The sequence below is a fragment of the Gadus morhua genome, chromosome 13, assembly GCF_902167405.1.
Source record: "Gadus morhua chromosome 13, gadMor3.0, whole genome shotgun sequence".
In the NCBI taxonomy this organism is placed as follows: domain Eukaryota; kingdom Metazoa; phylum Chordata; class Actinopteri; order Gadiformes; family Gadidae; genus Gadus; species Gadus morhua.
Window position 1 is genome coordinate 23,885,882 of NC_044060.1, and position 19,813 is coordinate 23,905,694.

Consider the following 19,813-nt stretch of genomic DNA (forward strand, 5'->3'; position numbering starts at 1 on the left):
CCTATAACTACATAGAGTTTACACAGAAGGCATTAATATTAATAACACGATTTATTATTCACATAACTTGACTTGACTGAAGCAACCAACTGTCTATAACTCATGTATTGTATTTGAACACTTGCAACGGGATAATATTAACAATTGAACAACTGCCTCAATAGGGCTACCCAGCAAATGGGGATATCATCTGGCATATAACATACCAGTCAATCTTCTTCTTGGTTCTTGGTTTGGTTGTGAGCTGGAGGGCTCAGGCCAAGATGTCTCGCATCTCCACCGCCAGTGTTGTAGCAACGTTACAGACACGTGCTACCGGCCCACTCCAACATTGAGTTCCTGTTCTGTCCAGTGTACCCAGGTGTTGGTGGAGTGTCAGGGAAAGTGTGAAGGAACGCATCAAGTGCTGACTTGAAAGTAGCCAGAGATGTGTGCACTTTGATGCTAGGAGGGACCACGTTATACAGTGCTGAGGCTCTCGAGGCAAATGAGTGGAACCTCAAGGTGTTAATGCTGCTGTATTTCGAGGATCCTAGTGGTCGTATGCAGGAAGTGCCGTGCCGTGAGGTCTCGCGAAAGTCGAGGTTCACAGCATTCGGGATGATGTTGTTGTAGATCTTCCAAACTAGGATGATGGTGTATCTCTCACGCCGCCGTTGGAGGGAGTACATGGATAGGCGATGGAGTCGATCCCAGTAGTTTGACGATCCAAGTCCCTGAATCTTCGCAGGAAAGGATCTTTGGACTGCTTCAAGTTTGGTAATATCGCACTGCAGGTGAGGAGACCACAGTGGACAGCAGTATTCCAGGTTCAAGATTCAAGATTCAAGATAATTTATTGTCATTTCAGCCATATACACAGTATACAGTGAAATGAAATAGCGTTTCCCAAGAACATAAGGTGCAACATAGAGCGACAATAATAACAAAAAATCAACAACAACAACAACAACATGCTACATATAACTGCAAACCAGTAAAGTGACTGTGTGGAATTTGTAGTGCGGGAATATAAATATAAATATGACTATGTGTCTGAGTAGTGCGGGAATATAAATATGAATATAATAAATATGAATATAAAGCAATAGTGCAATAGTGCATAAACCAAGGGCAACAGAGATGATCAGATCTGTCCCTTAGAGTTGAGGAGTCGGATGGCCTGGGGGAAGAAGCTGTACTGTAGTCTGGTTGTGGCGGACCGGAGGCTCCGGTACCTTCTGCTAGACGGAAGGGGTGAGAAAAATTTGTGTGAGGGGTGGGAGGGGTCATCCACAATGCTGGTTGCCTTGCGGATGCAGCGAGTGGTGTAAATGTCTGACATGGAGGGGAGAGAGACGCCGATGATCTTCTCAGCTGTCCTCACTACTCGCTGCAGGGTCTTGCGGTCCAGTTTGGTGCAGTTTCCGAAACAGGCTGTGATGCAGCTACCCAGGATGCTCTCTATGGTCCCTCTGTAAAAAGTGGTGAGAATGGGGGGTGGGAGGTGGGCTCTCTTCAGCCTTCTCAGGAAGTGGAGGCGCTGCTGGGCTTTCTTAACCGTGGAGCCGGTGTTGAGGGACCAGGTTAAGCTCTCGGCCAGGTGGACACCAAGGAATTGGTGTTCTTCACGATCTCCACCGGGGAGCCATCAACGTCCAGCGGCTCGTGGTCCCTCTGTGCTCTTCTGAAGTCAACAACTCTTTGGTTTTGTCTACGTTCAGGGACAGGTTGTTGACTTTGCACCAGGTTAGCAGTTGTTTCACCTCCTCTCTGTAAGCTGACTCGTCGTTCTTTTCTATCAGACCCACCACGGTCGTATCGTCGGCGAACTTGATGATGTGATTCGAGCCGTGTAGCGCCGTGCAGTCGTGCGTCAGTTGTGTGAACAGCAGTGGACTGAGCACACAGCCTTGAGGGGCCCCTGTGCTCAGAGTGGTGGTGTTGGAGGTGTTTTTCCCGATCCGGACTGTCTGGGGTCTCCCCGTCAGAAAGTCCAAGATCCAGTTGCAGAGGGAGATGTTCAGGCCCAGCAAGCCCAGCTTCGTGATCAGGTGCTGGGGGACGATTGTGTTGAATGCTGAACTGAAGTCTATGAACAGCATTCTAACATATGTGTCCTTTTTTTCCAGGTGGGTGAGTGCTAGGTGAAGGGTGGATGAGATGGCGTCATCGGTAGAGCGGTTTGCTCGATACGCTAACTGCAGGGGGTCTAGGGTGGGAGGCAGGAGGCTCTTTATGTGCCTCAGGATCAGCCTCTCAAAGCACTTCATGATGGTAGAAGTGAGTGCTATGGGGCGGTAGTCGTTGAGGCAGGACACAGGTGACTTCTTCGGCACAGGGACAATGGTGGTAGTTTTGAAGCACGATGGGACGTTGGCACTGCTCAGGGAGATGTTGAAGATGTCCGTGAGAACATCTGCCAGCTGGTCTGCACATCCTTTGAGCACACTCCCGGGAATGTTGTCTGGGCCAGCAGCCTTACGCGGATTCACTCTGCGCAGTGACTTTTTCACCTCAGCCGTGGTCAGACGTAGCACTTGTTCGTCGGGAGAGGGAATGTTCTTCTCCGCCACCACATCATTTTTTGCTTCAAACCGGGCGTAGAACACGTTCAGCGCATCAGGCAATGAGGCATCGCTGTCACAGGCTGGTGTAGATGTCCTGTAGTTGGTGATGGCTTGGATGCCCTGCCATAGCTGCCGTGTGTCTCCACTGTCTCTGAAGTGGCCGTGGATTTTCTGAGCATGTGCACGCTTAGCGTCCCTGATAGCCCGGGCCAGTATTGCCCTCGCTATGCTCAGAGCCTCCTTATCACCTGCTCTGAAGGCTATGTCTCGGGCTCTCAGCAGTGCACGTACCTCTGCAGTCATCCATGGCTTCTGATTGGAGCGTGTGGTGATGGACTTGGTGACAGTGACGTCATCAGTGCACTTACTGATGTAACCAGTCACTGATGCTGTGTACTCCTCCAGGTCAATGAAGCCGTCGGTGGTTGCTGCTTCCCTAAACATATGCCAGTCGGTGCACTCAAAACAGTCTTGGAGGGCAGAGATGGCTCCTGCTGGCCAGGTTTTCACCTGTTTCTTGGCTGGTCTGGAGCGTCTGACGAGCGATCTGTATGCTGGGATCAGCTTGACGGAGCTGTGATCCGAGTATCCGAGGTGGGGGCGGGGCTCAGCCCGGTACGCACCAATTACGTTGGTGTAAACAAGGTCCAGCATGCTCGCCCCTCTCGTCGCAAAATCCACATGTTGATGAAATTTAGGAAGCACAGTTTTGAGATTTGCATGGTTGAAATCTCCAGCGACAATGAGCAGTCCTTCTGGGTGAGTGTTTTGGAGATCGCTAATGGCTCCGTAAAGTGCGGCCAGTGCATCCTTAGCATTTGCACTGGGGGGAATGTAAACAGCTACCACATGCAGGGAGGAGAACTCTCGTGGCAAATAAAAGGGTCTACATCCCACAACCGCGTATTCCACCAGCGATGAACAGTACTTTGAGACTAGGGCAGAGTTGTTGCACCAGTCAGTGTTGATGTAAACACACAGTCCGCCACCTCGGGTCTTGCCGCACAGTGATGAGTCCCTGTCGGCTCGATGCGAGGTTAGTCCGTCTAGCTGAATGGCCGCATCCGGGACTCGATCGTTGAGCCATGTCTCTGTAAAAACACAGACACAGCAGTCCCTAGTCCCCCGTTGAGTAGTCCGCTGTAGTCGGATGTAGTCCAGTTTATTCTCCAGGGAGCGGACGTTGGAGAGCAGGATAGACGGGAGAGCCGGCCGGCTAGAGTTGGCTCTTAGTCTAGCACGGACGCCGGCTCTCTTTCCCCTCTTACAGCGTCTCTCACATCGCTTACGGCGCCTCATCAGCCAGCCCTTGCCAAGGCTGGGGCTGGGGGGTTTACATAGCAAGCCAAGAGCCTGTAGTTCGTTGAGAAGTTCCCCCGATGGTACAACTGCCGGACTGCGTTTGAGTTCCAGTAGAAGAGTACGATTTATAGGTTTAAGACACATAGTTAAACGTATAAATAGTTATAATAGTAATAGTTTATAGTTTATACGTTTAACATAGTTTAAGACACATAGATTTCGATTTAAATACACATAAATAACATAAATAACACCGTATTTTTGCTCTCGGGGGGTCGCAGCGAACCAGTCGCGCCGCCGCCATGGCAACAAAGGTGGGACCGCACATAGGATTTGTAGAGTAGCATCATGGTGGCTACATCCCTGGAGGTGAAAGTGCGTAGCACCCAGCTAGCCATGTTCTTTGCCTTGGAGGATTTCATAGCTATGTGTGTTCTCCAGTTGAGGTTGACATCAACATAGACGCCCAGGTCTTTCACATGGTCGGAACCATGGAGGACTTGTCCAGATGGTAAGGTGTAGGGCTGCTTCCAGTCAGGCAGTTTGCCGTGCTGCAGAAGCTGGAACTTTTCCTCATTAAGTACCATGTTGTTGGCCTCTGCCCAGTTGACCACAGAGAGGAGATCTTCTTCGAGGAGGATGCGATCAACATGCAAGGATATGTCTTTGTGGAGCTTAGAATCATCTGCAAACACTTTGATTTTGCTGTGTTTGACAACAGAGAAGATGTCATCGATATAGATGAGGAAAAGAAGGGGGCCTAGGACAGTACCCTGAGGGACCCCACTGATGACGTCTATGACTGAGGACCTGACTCCATCTACGATGACGTGCTGCTTCCGGCCTGCCAAGAAACTAGCAATCCAGTCGTAGAGCTTGCTTTTGATGCCGAAAGAGCGCAGCTTCTTTAAAAGAATTTTGTGATCTACCTTATCAAAGGCTTTACTGAAGTCAAGGTAAATCACATCCGCATTTCTGTCGAGGTTGAGGTCGCACATGATGTCCTCGATGTGATGAAGGAGCTGGGTGAGGCAGTTTTTTCCGGACTGAAACCCGTGCTGGTTAGGGTTGAACATGTTGTTCCGTTCAAAGAAGCTAACCATCTCTTTGCGAATCATGCGTTCGCAGAGTTTGATGAGATGTGAGGTCAGGGAGACCAGTCTGTAGTTGGCTGCCACGGCCTTACTGCCCTTCTTGAAGATGGGGATGATACTTTGGGAGCGGAACATATCGGCGATGTTTGAAGTATCAAAGGACAGCTGCCAGAGTTTCGCTATGGATGGAGCTAGAGCGTCTTTACATTCTCTCAAGACGAGAGCAGGGAACTGGTCTGGGCCAGGAGCGGAGAACTTCCCTGTTTCCTTAATGGCTGTAAGGACGTCGTCAATTGTGAAGAGTATGCTGGAGAGTTCTTCTGCAGGTGCTTCTCCGAGTTGCACGATTTCAGCGTCGACATTATCCGGATTGCTGAAAGCCTTCTGGTACTGTTTCTGGAGGATGTTGCCCATAACAGTGGGGTCAGACTGCAGGTTGTTATCCTCGTCGGCAAGAGGACCGACTGGCGACTTGAATTTAGCCGATTTTTTTGGCAAAGGAGTAGAAAGCCTTGGGGTTGATTTTCATCTTTCCAATGGCGGCAATTTCCTGTCGGAGTCTCTCGTGCTTGATGTCTTTCTTCATGAGGAGCTCAATAGTAGCACGCTCCTTGTTAAGGTTATCGAGTTTAGTGCTGCTTCTTCGGGTTCGACCGCTGTGCTTGATGGAGTTGATTCTAGCATTCAGGCGGTGTTTCTTCCGCAGCAGTTCTCTTCTAGGCTTAGGGATGGAGGACTTTGAGGATGCTTGGATGTTGCTGCTGTGTGAAGGTGCATGTTTACAGCAGATGGATGCTATGGTGTCTTCAAACAGTTTCCATGCTGTGTCCTGATCTTTGCTAGGGTCGGTGATGGCGTCCCAATTCACCTCGTGGAGTTCAGTGTTGATGGCATCCCAGTCTGCTGAGACGAAATTGATGTCAGCAAAGGGACAGGATGGGCTGAACACTAGGGCTGTAACGATACGCGTATCAAACCGAAAATCGCGATACTCAAAGCCACAAACCTGTCTCGCGGTGTGAGAAGGCAGAAGCGCGATATGCCCTTTCTAACTCTTCGGTCAAATTGTCCGATTGAAATTTGCTAATAATTTGTCTAAATAATAGTCTGCTGACAGCGCCCCCTCCTATCGATGCCGTAAATATGTGACGAGATGCCCTCGCTGTGATCACAGCTCTCCGTGGCTACGGAGGATTGCATTTCTCCACAGCCGTCGAAGTCCTCATATGCGATATGAACGACATTTATCCAGAGTGGGCCAAGCGCGAAAAAAATTGCCTGTGTGATCCTGTCTCTATTGTTTTGTGTGATTTGACTGGCAGTTTGTCTGCTTATAGGTCGGAATGAAGCGGCCACCGATTATTGACAGGATGGGTACTTTATTCTACCGGACTCATTCGCTTCTTCACTTGACACACGCGCTACCGCTCGCTCTCCTCGCTCGTCCACTCACTCGCTGACGTCACTCATTCACGCATACGCACACTGCCATTCTCCCGCACACACATATGCTACTCGTAACACTATGCCTCGTTATTGCGACGTTCATGTTTTTCCTCATCTATTGAAAGTTAGGCTATTAAACATGTTGCATTCTATACGGCCTGATTATGTCATTATTTAAGCTACATAGCCTAATAAGAAGCGCTAATAAGGATATTTGAATAAACCAACCAAATCTTTGGTTATTTCTTTATTAATTTAGCTATACTTTAATAGTATTCTTTCGGTTCAAATCTGTTCAGTGTTCCAAATTATTTGTTATTAAATGTTACATTAAGATAATTGGTATTTAAGTGTTGTTTAAATAAAATGCTTTTTAAATTTAAAAGAATCGTGGGATGTATCGAACCGTGGGTCAAAAATCGTGATACAAACCGAATCGTGAATTTGTGTATCGTTACAGCCCTACTGAACACAGGTCTTTCAGTTGTCTGCGAAGGAAGGAGGAATTCAGGGTGAAGGAGGGTACAACTCACTACATCGTGTTCAGATAGCTCTGTCTTAGCTACTGCAATACTGTGGATCGAGTCTGAGTTGTTGGAGAACTCCAGATCCAGAATATTGTTGTTGCGGGTAGGCTCAAGAATTACTTGCTGGAGAAGGGACTCCTCCGCGAAGTTCAGGAGTGCGAGTGCAGCCTGGCGGTCTGCTAAGGAGATGTTGCTTCCGGTCTCTATCAAAGAGGTCGACCAGTTGATGAAGGGGAGATTGAAGTCTCCTGCGATGTGGAGTTCAGGAGTGTGTTCGATGCTGCTAATGAATTGTTGAAGGGCAACGAGACATTCATCGAACTTGTCGAAGGGGGCTGAAGGCGGTCTATAGATTCCCGAGATTACCATGTTTACTTCTTTGCTGTAGATGCAAGCAAGTTCGCAGTAGGTGTTGGAGAAAATCTTGGATTCTTCTGTTGTGATGGAGTTGTGAAGGTAGATGGCGGTTCCGCCACACACACGGCTAACACGGTCCGCCCTGTAGCAGGTGTAGCCAGGGATGTGTACCTCTGCATCCAGGTGGTATGACTTGAGGTGGGTCTCCGTTAGGATCAAGAACGGCGAGTGTATTGGGTTGGACTCAACACACTCTTGGAGGGCTTTGATCTTCCAGCGCTGGTTTGCAGTACCGGGGTTCATCCCTTGGATGTTGAGGAGAAAGGAGTTGGAGATCGGTAGGTTCCTTCTCACTGAGGGCTGTGTTGGAGGAAGTGAGCCTGAGGGGCTGGCTGGAACTGAGCCTGAGGGACTCGCTGGAACTGGGGCAGCTGAGATGGGTAAAACATCGGTGGAGGTGGTTGCTGCTGAACCTGCTGAAAGGGGACTAGGCGAGAGGATGTTAGGAGGTTCTGGAGAGAAGAGTGGACTATTGCGGCTATCTCTTTGCTCAAGTCCGCTTTCATTGAGGAAAGATGCTTCAAAAAATCCACGTTGGAGTTGGGGATGCGTGATTCGTTGAAGCTAACCGCCCGTGTGCGGTACGACCCGGCAGAGATGGGTGGAGTTGAAGAGCTACTCTCCGTCCTGGTTCTGCCTTGGCGTGGACCTCGATTGCCCTTATCCTGGGGTCTTGGCCTTTTGTCGTTTCTTGCGTTGGGAGGTTGACGGTTTAATTTGAATGGAGATGGGGCTGAGGGTTGGCGGCCTCTTGGCGCCCTCTTCTGGAGATCTTTCACAGTAGTGTTTAATTGAGATGGGGCTGAGAGTTGGCGGTCTCTTGGCGCCCTCTTCTGGAGACCTTTTTCAGTAGTGATGGTGCCTCTGATGTGCACTTTTCTACACGGTCTGTTCAGACAAGCACCCGTAGAGACAGCGTTCTGGCAGAGCAGTGGGTGAAAGAATCTGCATTTGTCGTCCGCTCTGTGACAGCCTCGCTCGCCACCTCTACCGTTGTACTGGAATCTGGAGCACCATGGAGGGTGATAGGAGGAGCAGTTCTTCCCAGATATACCATGAGAGCAGTTCCCTTCGAGGAGCAAGGGGCATACGGCTTTGGAGCGGTCGTAGCAGGGCTTCTTCCCCTTGGAGTCTGCTTTCCCTGTGCGATCATTTCCATTTACCGTGGGGTTCCTATCATCCTCGGTGTCAGGATGTTCGGTGACGACAGGCCGGTGGTGGACCTGTTCAGCCGCGATGGTGACGGCTATCAGAACTGGAGGTGGTGCTACATGCTCGGGAGCAATCTGAGATCCTAGACAGCAGGGACAGAGGTAAACAGAGGTAAAAGGAGAAGGGGATGTAGTTGGAACTGCATTTCAAGCATTTCGACTCCCGACATCTGCGGATGAATCTGACGATATCGGCGGCGATAAGTTCCTTGTTCTTTGCCTTCGAAGCAGATATCTCCTTTGCGGGTTGAGGGTAATCTTCATGTAGACTGCAGAGGAGTTCGGCAGCAGCCTTGAGAGTGGGCAGCTTGATAGTGGCTGACTTGCCAAGGAGTTCGACATTTCTATCAGGGGTTGCATCAGGGTCATAGGCGTCGAGAAGTTCCTTGATTTCGGTTTCCGTGGAGATGGTCTTCAGTTTGCCGATGAGCAAAGTGTCACTGTCAAAGTCCAACATGGTAGCTAGTGGTGGCTAGCGGGCTAGAGGTGGCTAGCGGGCTAGTGGTGGCTAGCGGGCTAGTGGTGGCTAGCGGGCTAGAGGAGGCTAGCGGGCTAGTGTTGGCTAGCGGGCTAGTGGAGGCTAGCGGGTTGGAATGTAGAAAGTTGAAGTTGAAGCTTTGGTGTGGACAAAGTTCCGCGACTCCGCTCCGTGGACGTGGTAGTGTTCCAGAGGGTGACTACAACTATTAATCAATAGTTTTTGTAGCTTATTAACAACGACATTATTAGGAGGAACATATGGCTATAACATATCAAGTTTAAGCAGCCCTACTGAATCTGTTGGCGAAATAAAAGACCCAGATAAGTAACGACAACAATATCAATGCGTAAAACTGCATTAAAGCATTCAGAGCACTGAATATAAATTTTAACAACTGCAGTCAACCAATCATGTGAGGTAAATTGTACTGCATCAAAACATTCAAAGAATTGAACATGAATATTTAAATACTGGAGTCAAACAATCCTGTTATAAGTAGCCTAATCATGCGCAGCAAAGAGAGAAATCATGTGTACTGCGATAACACTGTAATCAAACTATCATGAGTAAGAACAAGTGTATCATAGAAAAACAACGTATTCAGTATTAAAAAATACTGCAGTAAGTGCCATAAGGTCAGTATATAAACTATGTTTAGGTTTGAAGGAGAATGTACTCAGGCACACATTGAAAATTAGGCCTATCATGCTTAGTGGGAGGGGTGTGATGTCTGGGTCGATTGAGGTTAGCTTTAGCCTCAGACTTGGTTCGGTATCCAACCCTGCTTCCAGCACACAAGTTGAGGGAGGATGGCATCCCCCTTTGGAATTAAAATGATCAAAATCATCCCCCTTCTGAAACAGCCATCCCCCCTTCCCATCCCCTGTTATTTTATCAATTAATGTGGAAATATTACCGCTATTTCATTATAGCGGTTTCCTTTTTCAATTCGGCGCAAGCAACGTTACTTTTCCCAGGGACAGATTTGACAGCGATACTGCATTCTCGGGCAGTATGCTATTGCGCAAGCACGCAGGCGTACTTGCGCAATAGTGCCTTCCCGAGCTCTCATTCCACACCGTACGAAACTGACACTGGTAGCGCGAAGCAGTCTCTGCATCTCAGACATCGCTTCCGCAGGCAACTCTGTCCCCTTTTCTCCCTTTCATTCCAACCCGTGAGCAACGCTAGTCTCCCTTCTCTTCCAAATGCATTTTTAAAAAAAAATAAGAAGAATCAGTTTTTAAAATCCTTAAATGTGATGCATGCCTCCGAATCGTTTGATGCGTCCGATCAGCTGCGTTTTTGGGGATAAATTAAGAGCGATGACATGACAGTAGTCATCGCTCTTATTTGCGACCAAGAGAAGCCTGGTCGCAAATGGAATGAGAAAGCGCACAGCCTTGTCTGAAAGCGCAGGATATTCGCTGCGTCGCTGCATCCAAAAGTCCAGAAATGTCTGGCCTCTGAAAGCAGACTTTCAACATCTCGTCACAGGACGATTTTGCAAAAATGTTGCTTCCCCTACTCGTCGTCACAGCAGTTAGTCAATGCAGGTTTAAGATGATTGCATATGATGGGATGGGCACGAGTAAACTCGAGTGATCGAAGGAAATCCTCGAGGATCAATCGAGATCGAGTAGGCCTACTCGTTTAATCAAATCTATTTTTAGAATGCAACGCATCTGCAGCAGGAATAGGCCTGATGATGAACGGCAATATTACCAACCAAACATGTAATGCTTATTCTCCATCAAAACAGTCAGCGTTATCAGAGTATTCATTATTTATTTTTGCAAACGTTCAAAACACATTTTCCTTACAAAAATAAATAGGCCTATGCGTGTCACAATTTAAATCACGTCGAACCAAGGCCTGTAACAGTTTAAAAAAAACTAAAACGAAACAAGTAGCCTTACCATTGCAAATAATTTAAAGCTGCAAATAAAACGGCAGCAAATGGACTATGGATTACACGTTGTGATCTCTACACGGCCGGGATTACGGCTGCGTCTTGCGGCGGTTAAAATAGCCGACACACTTGTTGCTGCGGGTCTGCTTTCCCGAACTCACCGTTGTGTTTCAGGAGAATATGTTGCCGCCTAGTAGCCTACTTGTAGTAGCTACTCTGGTAGCTCGATTTCGCTTGGCATATTTTACATTTCACCTTATGATCTCCTATTTCTTTAAAGTAGGCCTATTTCAATTCTTCACTGCGCTTTGCTTTAACCGCCATCTCTTAACTTTTTGAATTCTGGCGTGCCTGCACACGGCACGGAACGCGCCACACAGAAATGGATACATTTAATTTGCTTTGTGCCCACGGCATGCGTTAGTGGCGCCGCACAGAAAAATGATACATTTGCTTCAGAAAACTTTGTTTGTTTGTGTGTATGCAAACTCGAGTTTGCCTGTCCACCAACCGAGTTCATTTGTAACGAGTAGTACTCGAGTTATCGATTCCCCAGATACCAGAAACGGTTGCTTCAACTTCAAAAAATTGTTCATACTCCGCGTACCACTAGAGGGCGCTCGCGTACCACCAGTGGTACGCGTACCACAGATTGAGAACGGCTGGCGTACATCATTAAATAGAACCACAGTTACCGCATATCATATTTTATAGCCTATCATACGTTTTCTTTTCCGAAATTTATTTGAGGACTCAGTATTTCTGAAGTTGTGGAAGAAAATCCCTTATTGCATGTGTGAATTAGGCCATATTATTTGGCAATAAACTAAGCCATTTGCAGTTCGAAATTCATGTGCATCTGTCTCATCGGAGACTGCATGCAGACGCGCTGTCAAAATATCAACTCGTCCGATTCAAATGCGCTCATGGCTCTTAAAGTATGGAAAGCCAAGAAGGCCACAATCCGGCCCTAGAATGGCGCGGTGAAAGTGCAAAACCGCACGGAATCCGTACGGTTTGGCAAGAATTCCGTACGGTTTTGAATGACTAATAGCCGCGGCTATTAGTCATTCACTCCGGCTATTAGTCATTCACTCCGGCTATTAGTTATTCACTCCGGCTATTAAGTATGCAGAACGAGCCCCTCCCTCTTCTTTGCTTGACCACTAAGTTTGAAGGCTGTCTAACCAATCAGAGCTGCAGTGCCTCGATGTTTCGCTGTAACATAAAGCTGTGTTGTCTTTACTAGTTTCACTACAATGTAATGACCACCATTAGCTAGTGGAAAATACATTTGTGTCTAGTACAGTGATATATTTGTATACGTTAGGCTATATATTGAGATGGCAGTGTGCGAAATACCCGACAATATTCGGGGATGTCCTCATCCCCAGATTGTTCTCGATATGAAGTAGCCAGGCCATAACATTACATAACATGAACATGAACTGAATAAATGCCAGGTATATAGCATATCGGAGACGGGCACACAATCAGTGCATTTGCAAATGAGAGCATGCAGTATGACCGATCTTGTGACATGTGGTCGGAGAGAGTCGTGTGTGTGTGTGTGTGTGTGTGTGTGTGTGTGTGTGTGTGTGTGTGTGTGTGTGTGTGTGTGTGTGTGTGTGTGTGTGTGTGTGTGTGTGTAGAGCAAGTTGTTGAATGAAGTGTTTCTACTTGACGTTACAATATTTCATGGATGCAAGCAAGCCAAGACAATCAATCTATATCTATAGCCTACATGACAACACACACACACGCACACGCGTACGTACACACACACACACACACACACACACACACACACACACACACACACACACACACACACACACACACACACACACACACACACACACACACACGCACACACACGCACACACTTTAAACACACTGGTAAAGCAATAGGAGCCTGCATTGGCTAAAGTTGTTGCGATGCACGTTATTTTATAACAGGGAGGGACAAAGTTGTGCATTACAATGCAAACACGACAATAATTGGCACCGTTCTTGCGCACTCAGAAGAACATGAACTGAACAAAATCAGGTAGGTATATAGCATATCGGAGACGGGCACACAATCAGTGCATTTGCAAATGAGAGCCTGCATTATGACCGATCTTGTGACATTATTTAACCCTCCATCTACAGCTAATACGATCAGACAGATACATCATTGATCACATATAAGCCCATTACAAGCCCAACATCACCACGGCAGGTGCGCTCTCTCTCGCACATTCACGCAATCACTCCAACTTCTCCAACTCCAAGGCAAGACTGTTTCACTAAGACCACAAACAACCACAACTAAACAGCCTACATATCCACAACAATCAGTTCATTGCGTCTATCTTCTGTTTGGCGCACATGGCTAATTTGCATACTTGCACGTGACTGTCGGCTCCGCTTGTCAAAAAAATAGAACGTATTTGCGAATAAATGCTTTTCATTCTGAATACTGGACTTGGTGAGCTTAAATAGGCTACATTTAAGTGACCTTTAGTGAGATGGCCTAAAACGGAATACAAATTAATTATTCTAGGACATAGGCTTTCAGGATCAATTCAGAGTTTCATCTTTTCGGGATTCATTTTGCTTAGCCAGTGAAAGTGATCAGCTGTAGATTCCACACACTGTTAAAAATACTTCACTGCAAGTAGGCTATAAGTAAGGCTATAAATAATTCAGCAGAATTGCAATGCACAACTTTGCCCCTCCCTGTTATAAAATAACGTGCATCGCAACAACTTTAGCCAATGCAGGCTCCTATTAGCCTGGTTCCGCCCGCCTAAGTACTTCCGCTCAATTTGAATTTCCCTTCAGTACTAGGTCTGGACCTGCTGTATGTAATTTGGTTCTATTTCATGTAGGCTACGCCGTCTAGGCTTCGCCTTATGGGCTTGTCCCGTGCGCGCGCTGAAAATTCAAACTATGCACCTATCAGCGTGGGCACCGCCCACATTTCCCACGGTATCGTGTCTATATAACGCGGTGTATACCGTCGCTCATCCTCCCTTTTCTTTCAGCACTTGTGCTTATCAGCGAGAAATTGAGAACTACTATTAAGAAGATGAGAACTTCAACACGGATCTCCCAAGCCGGTGGCAGCGGCTCGGGCGAGGCCGCGGACAAACGGCCCTTTTCAGGGCCACCTGAGAGCGCTCCTAGAGCTAGGTCCTTTTCAGGACTCCTATGTGCCTCCTGTCCCGCCTCCCTGGCACCGGGTGACGGGCACTTGGCGTGCTTTTGGTGCCTCGGCGCCGACCACGCCGCGGTTGCTATGGCGGCCCCCGTCTCCTGTGTCGCCTGCCGGGAGCTGCCTGAAGAGGGGATCCTCTCCAGGCATCTCTTCTTTTCCCCTGCGGTGGAAATGGCTGACGCCATCGACCTATTCGGACCTGACGTCGACGATGGCATCATCGACGCCTCCCTGGACGACGTCTTCGGCGACTCGGCGTCCGGTTTTTCCCGCTCTCGGGTTACAACCGCCACCGTCATACAACACGAGGGTCCGCGCCGGATGACCGATCTCTTCCGGGAGATCATGGGTGAGGCGGCGGCCATCAAAGGGATTCCCATGCCGGCCCCGCCTCTCGCCCCCGTATCTGACGATATGCAGGGCGAGTGCTTTCGCACCCCATCTTTTTCCCGGCGGGTTACCCAGTGCCCCTTGTTCCCGCCTTTGCAGCACTTGTTTATTGCTGCCGGTGAGGACCCTTCGACCCTGAAGGCTCCGGTAAGATCCTACACGGATTTCACCAACGTGGAGGGGTGGGCCGATACTCAGGCGAGGGGGATCCCTCGTCTGGAGCCTCCCCTGGCAGCGCTTCTCTGTCCGGGCGCCGGATGGCTCCTTAACGAAAAGCCGCTGCCCCCCGACCGCCTCCAGAAGCCTAACGGACAGGGTGTTCGTTTGTGCCTCTCAATCCGCGGCGGCGGTCAACAACATCGCCCTGCTCTCCTCTGCCATGGTCTCCTTGTCGGCTGACAGGGAGGCCTACGGCCCGGAGGAAGCCGCGAGATGGCTGGCGGTTTCCCGCTTTTCCAGCGCCATCCTCCAGTTATGCCAGCCGATAGCCGTTTCGGCCGGCCAGCATATGGCGTGGGCTACCATGATTCAAAGGGTCATATGGCTCTCCCACACTGCGGTGCCGGAACGAGAGCGGGCCAGCCTCGTCCAGGGTCCACTAGCGCCGGTGGCCTATTTGGTCCCAGGTTCTCCGAGGTGCTCGCGCACCAGCAGTCAGTCCGTGAGGATCGTTCCCGGTTCGGGACGATTCTCACGGGCTCCTCCCGCCAGCAGGCTGAGAGGAAGCGGGGTCTAGGCCGGTCCCAGCGTTCCATGGGGCCGCCTCCGACTCCAGCCCCGGTGCAGCAGCCGCAGCCGCCGCGCACGGGGAGAGCAGCAGCGCCACGGACCGGGAAGTTCCGGACGCTTGCTCCTACTTTTTCTTTCCCTATTAAAGAAAAGAGTAAAGACCGTTCGGCCGAACGGCAGTACATGGTACCTAAAGAGCGATATTCCCCAGGCCACCTGCGTCCTACGCTTGTGGTGCGCTCCTCCATGTTGCCTCTTTCCCCCTCTCAGCCCGGTGGCTGTAGGGTGGCGGTCGGACGGCGTGTTCACATGGCCTCTGGTTCACCTGCTTCTAAGAAGCGGCGTCCCTTGGAGCCTCGTGGACGGATCAGAGACTCGTTGCACGGTCTCCTGGTTCCCCACATTATAGGTGAGGAGATGGGTCTGTGCGCTGTGGCTACAGCCTGCGGACAGCGCATGCGCACAGGTGCTGCGGCCGGACGGCTCGCTCCCTGTTCAGCGGGCACGAGCGCAACGTCTAGACAGCTCGTTGTTTTTACAACTGCTAGTTGTGGTACGTCTCCTACGCTCGCTGAGCCTCCTCCCTTTCGTGGGAAGCCCCCCTTGGTTCACACGCAGTGTGAAGGCGGTAGGGGCAGAGGAATACGGGTTATTCCTGGACGGTCTTCCTCAGCTGTCGGCTCGCCCTCTCTCCAACCGCTATGCGTGTTGGCAAGAGCGGTGCGTTCTGCCATCGTGGTTGGACACCACGTTGAGATGGGGCCATCCCATACAGTTCAAGCGTCGTCCCCCACCCTTTATGGGGTTGGTGGAGACCACGCTACGGGACCCGGCTGCGAGCACGGCTCTGGCAGCAGAGGTGGCACGTCTCTTGGTAAAGGGGGCCATCACTGTCGTTCCCCCCCACGAGTCTCACCTAGGTTTTTATTCCCGCTACTTCCTGGTTTCCAAGAAGTCAGGGGAAATGAGACCTATTCTGGATCTTCGCGTGTTCAACAGATTCGTTGCCACGAGGAAGTTCAGAATGCTCACGGTCGGAGCATTGTTCCGGTGTGTGAGAGAGGACGATTGGTTCACATCCCTGGATCTCAAGGATGCTTACTTCCACGTCCCTGTTCGGCAGGCGCACAGGAAGTTTCTCCGCTTTGCCTTTATGGGGATGGCGTACGAGTACCAGTGTCTGCCGTTCGGCTATTCCCTGGCTCCGCGCACCTTCTCGAAGTGTGTGGAGACGGTGTGGAACCGCTCAGACGTCAGGGAAAGAGGATTCTCTTCTACCTAGACGATCTGCTTATTCTGAGCAACTCAGAAGAGACCGCGAGAAGGGACACCATGTTGGTGATAAACCATCTCTCCTTCCTGGGTTTTGCCATCAACTGGGAGAAGAGCTCCCCGCTCCCCAGCCGGCAGACAGTCTACTTGGGGCTTTGCCTAGACTCAGCCACCATGACTGCGATGCTTTCGCCTCCTCGGCGAGACGCCATCCTGTCGGCGCTCTCCCGTTTTCACGTTCGCAGAAACGTGACCGCACTGTCCACCATGCGCCTGTTGGGGCTGATGGCAGCTGCCCACCCCGTGGTCCCCCTGGGTCTGCTTTTTATGCGCAGACTCCAGCGGTGGTTTGCTCGCCAACGGTTGGACCCCAGGCGACACAAGCTCAGGGTGCTCCTCGTCCCCCGTTCGGTGTCGCCAGACCTGGAATATTGGAAAGGACCCTCCGCCCTTCTCAAGGGTGTTCCACTGGGCAGGGTGGCGTCCTACGTAGTGGTCTTCACGGACGCCTCGTTGACGGGTTGGGGAGGAACGTGCCTCTCTCACTCGGTCGGAGACGAGTGGCGCACGCCCCCTACAGCACACATAAATGTGTTGGAGCTCGACGCTGTGAGGAAAGTGCTGTTGCATTTCTTTCACCTGGTGCGCGGCCGCCGCGTTCTGATCAGGACAGACAGCGTGTCGGCGGCGGCGTACGTCAACAGACAGGGGGGAGTCCGCTCCCCTGCTCTCCACCGAAAGGCGGTCGAGCTCTGGCTTTGGGCTCATCAGTATCTCCGCAGTCTGAGAGCCCTGCATATCGCGGGCGCCCAGAACTTTGGGGCGGACCTCATGTCTCGAGGCGGTCCCCGCCGAGACGAGTGGCGGTTACATCCCGACATTGTCAGACTGATCTGGCAGAGGTTCGGGACAGCGCAGGTGGACCTCTTCGCGTCCCGGGAGAACACGCACTGCAGGTGGTGGTTCTCCCTCAGCCCTCGGGATCTTCCCCCGTTGGGGGTAGATGCGTTGGCACACACACCTTGGCCGCGGGCTCTCTTGTATGCGTTTCCCCCGCTCCAGCTGATCCTTCCTCTTCTGGAACGGGTCAGACAGGAGAGACTGTCCCTGATATTAGTGGCCCCGGAGAACCGTTCAGCTCTGTGGTTTCCAGAGCTTGCCGCGCTCTCGCGGTCGGCGCCTTGGCCAGTACCATTCAGGCCGGAGGCGCTTTCACAGGCCCACGGGACGGTGCACCACCCGCCCGATGTCTCGGGACGGCTGTTGGTTTGGCTCCTGAGAGGTTGATCCTGCAGGGCAAAGGTTTGCCTGAGACGGTTATCAACACTATTCAGAGTGCTCGTGCGCCTTCTACTTCTTCCCTCTATGCGGCGAAGTGGTGCGCCTTCTCTAATTGGTGTGAGACGAACCACGCTGTCCCATCTCAATGCGAGGTGGGAAGCGTGCTTTCGTTTCTGCAAAACTTATTGGAAAAAGGTTTGGCCTTCTCCACTATCATGGTCTATGCGGCAGCCGTTTCGGCTGGCCATGCAGGCTGTGATGGTGGACCGATCTTCAGCCATCCACTGGTCAAGAGATTCTTGCGTGGGGCTAGACGGGTTAGGCCTGTTTTCACGCGTGCTTACACCACGCTGGGATCTCCCCACCGTGTTGCGCGGATTGTCCAGGGATCCTTTCGAGCCTCTCTCCCAGGCCCCTTTGGATGCCCTGTCATTTAAGACGGCGCTCTTGTTGGCCTTGGTTTCTGCCAAGCGGGCCGGTGAGCTAACCGCTCTGTCTGTCAGCCCGAGTTGCTTGTTGCTAAACGAGGACAGCTCCTTCGCGTTGCTCAGACCTAATCCTGCGTTCCTCCCAAAGAACATTAATAGTTCTTTTCGGTCGAGGGATATTGTGCTTAAGGCTTTTCACCCCCCGCCTCATTCTAGTGAGGCGGAGGCGGAGTTGCATCTCCTGTGCCCGGTTCGGGCGTTGGCTATGTACGTGAATCGCTCGGCAGCGTTCCGCTCAACACAACAGTTGTTTGTGTGTTATAGCGACGCTAGCAGGGGCCGCGCTCTCTCTAAGCAGCGGTTTTCTCGCTGGGTATGTGAGGGTGTTTGCCTAGCCTACTCTCGGCAGGGCTTGGCGCCACCGTTGGGCGTTAAAGCTCACTCCACACGGAGCGTGGCCGCTTCAACGGCTCTACTCAAGGGCGTTTCGGTGGAAGACATCTGCGCGGCTGCGTCTTGGTCTTCCCCCGGCCCCTTTGTCCGTTTTTACATGTTAGACATGTCCAGGGGCTCACTCGGCAACTCTGTGCTAGAGTCCGGGACCCCTTTTACGGCTTAAGAATATAGACATGTTCTTTAAAGCGGCGTGGTTGGATTTCCTCTCGCCGGCTGGCGAGTTGGTCTTGATTACCAGTCTCTTACTCTCCCACCTTTTTTCAAATGAAAAACAAGGCTAGGGGGTTTTCTATTGGCTCGCCAATTGTCTGGTGGTTTTGTTTACCAGTGAGGCACTCCCGCCGTTTTCTTCAAATAAGAAACGGCCGAGAGAGTCCCATTATTGGAGAGCCGAATTCCGTAGCTCCGCCCCCGGTGGTAGCGGACCTAATGGAAACCGTGTTGCTCTGGTTTTCTTTTCCTTTTCATGGGTTCCATGAAGCACGGAATAGAGCCGGAGTCTTTACAGACTCACTTTTTTCTCCCTTGATCATTGCCTTGCTTGATCTAGGAGGAATTAGTTTTTATAAAGCTGTTGTGTTTTACACTTCCTTGGCTTTTTGAGTCTTAATGTGCTCTGGTGACTTAGGTCGTTTTGACTGGGGTCCAGCAGGAGTACATTGATCGGGCTCCGCTCGCAGCTTCACCTTAGCCCATAAGGCGAAGCCTAGACGGCGTAGCCTACATGAAATAGAACGATAGTTATGTTATTATAACTCTAGTTCTATGATTGTAGGCGTAGCCGTCTAGTTTCCCACCTGCTGTACCCTCCAAATGCTGAAAGAAAAGCGTGGAGGATGAGCGACGGTATACACCGCGTTATATAGACACGATACCGTGGGAAATGTGGGCGGTGCCCACGCTGATAGGTGCATAGTTTGAATTTTCAGCGCGCGCAGGCGCGCGCACGGGACAAGCCCATAAGGCGAAGCCTAGACGGCTACGCCTACAATCATAGAACTAGAGTTATAATAACATAACTATCGTTTTCTTGTGCCGCCACAGCGGCCACCAATCAGCGAACAGAGGGCATGTCTGAGAACAATGACGATGAGGTCGTACGCCAGTTTGAGT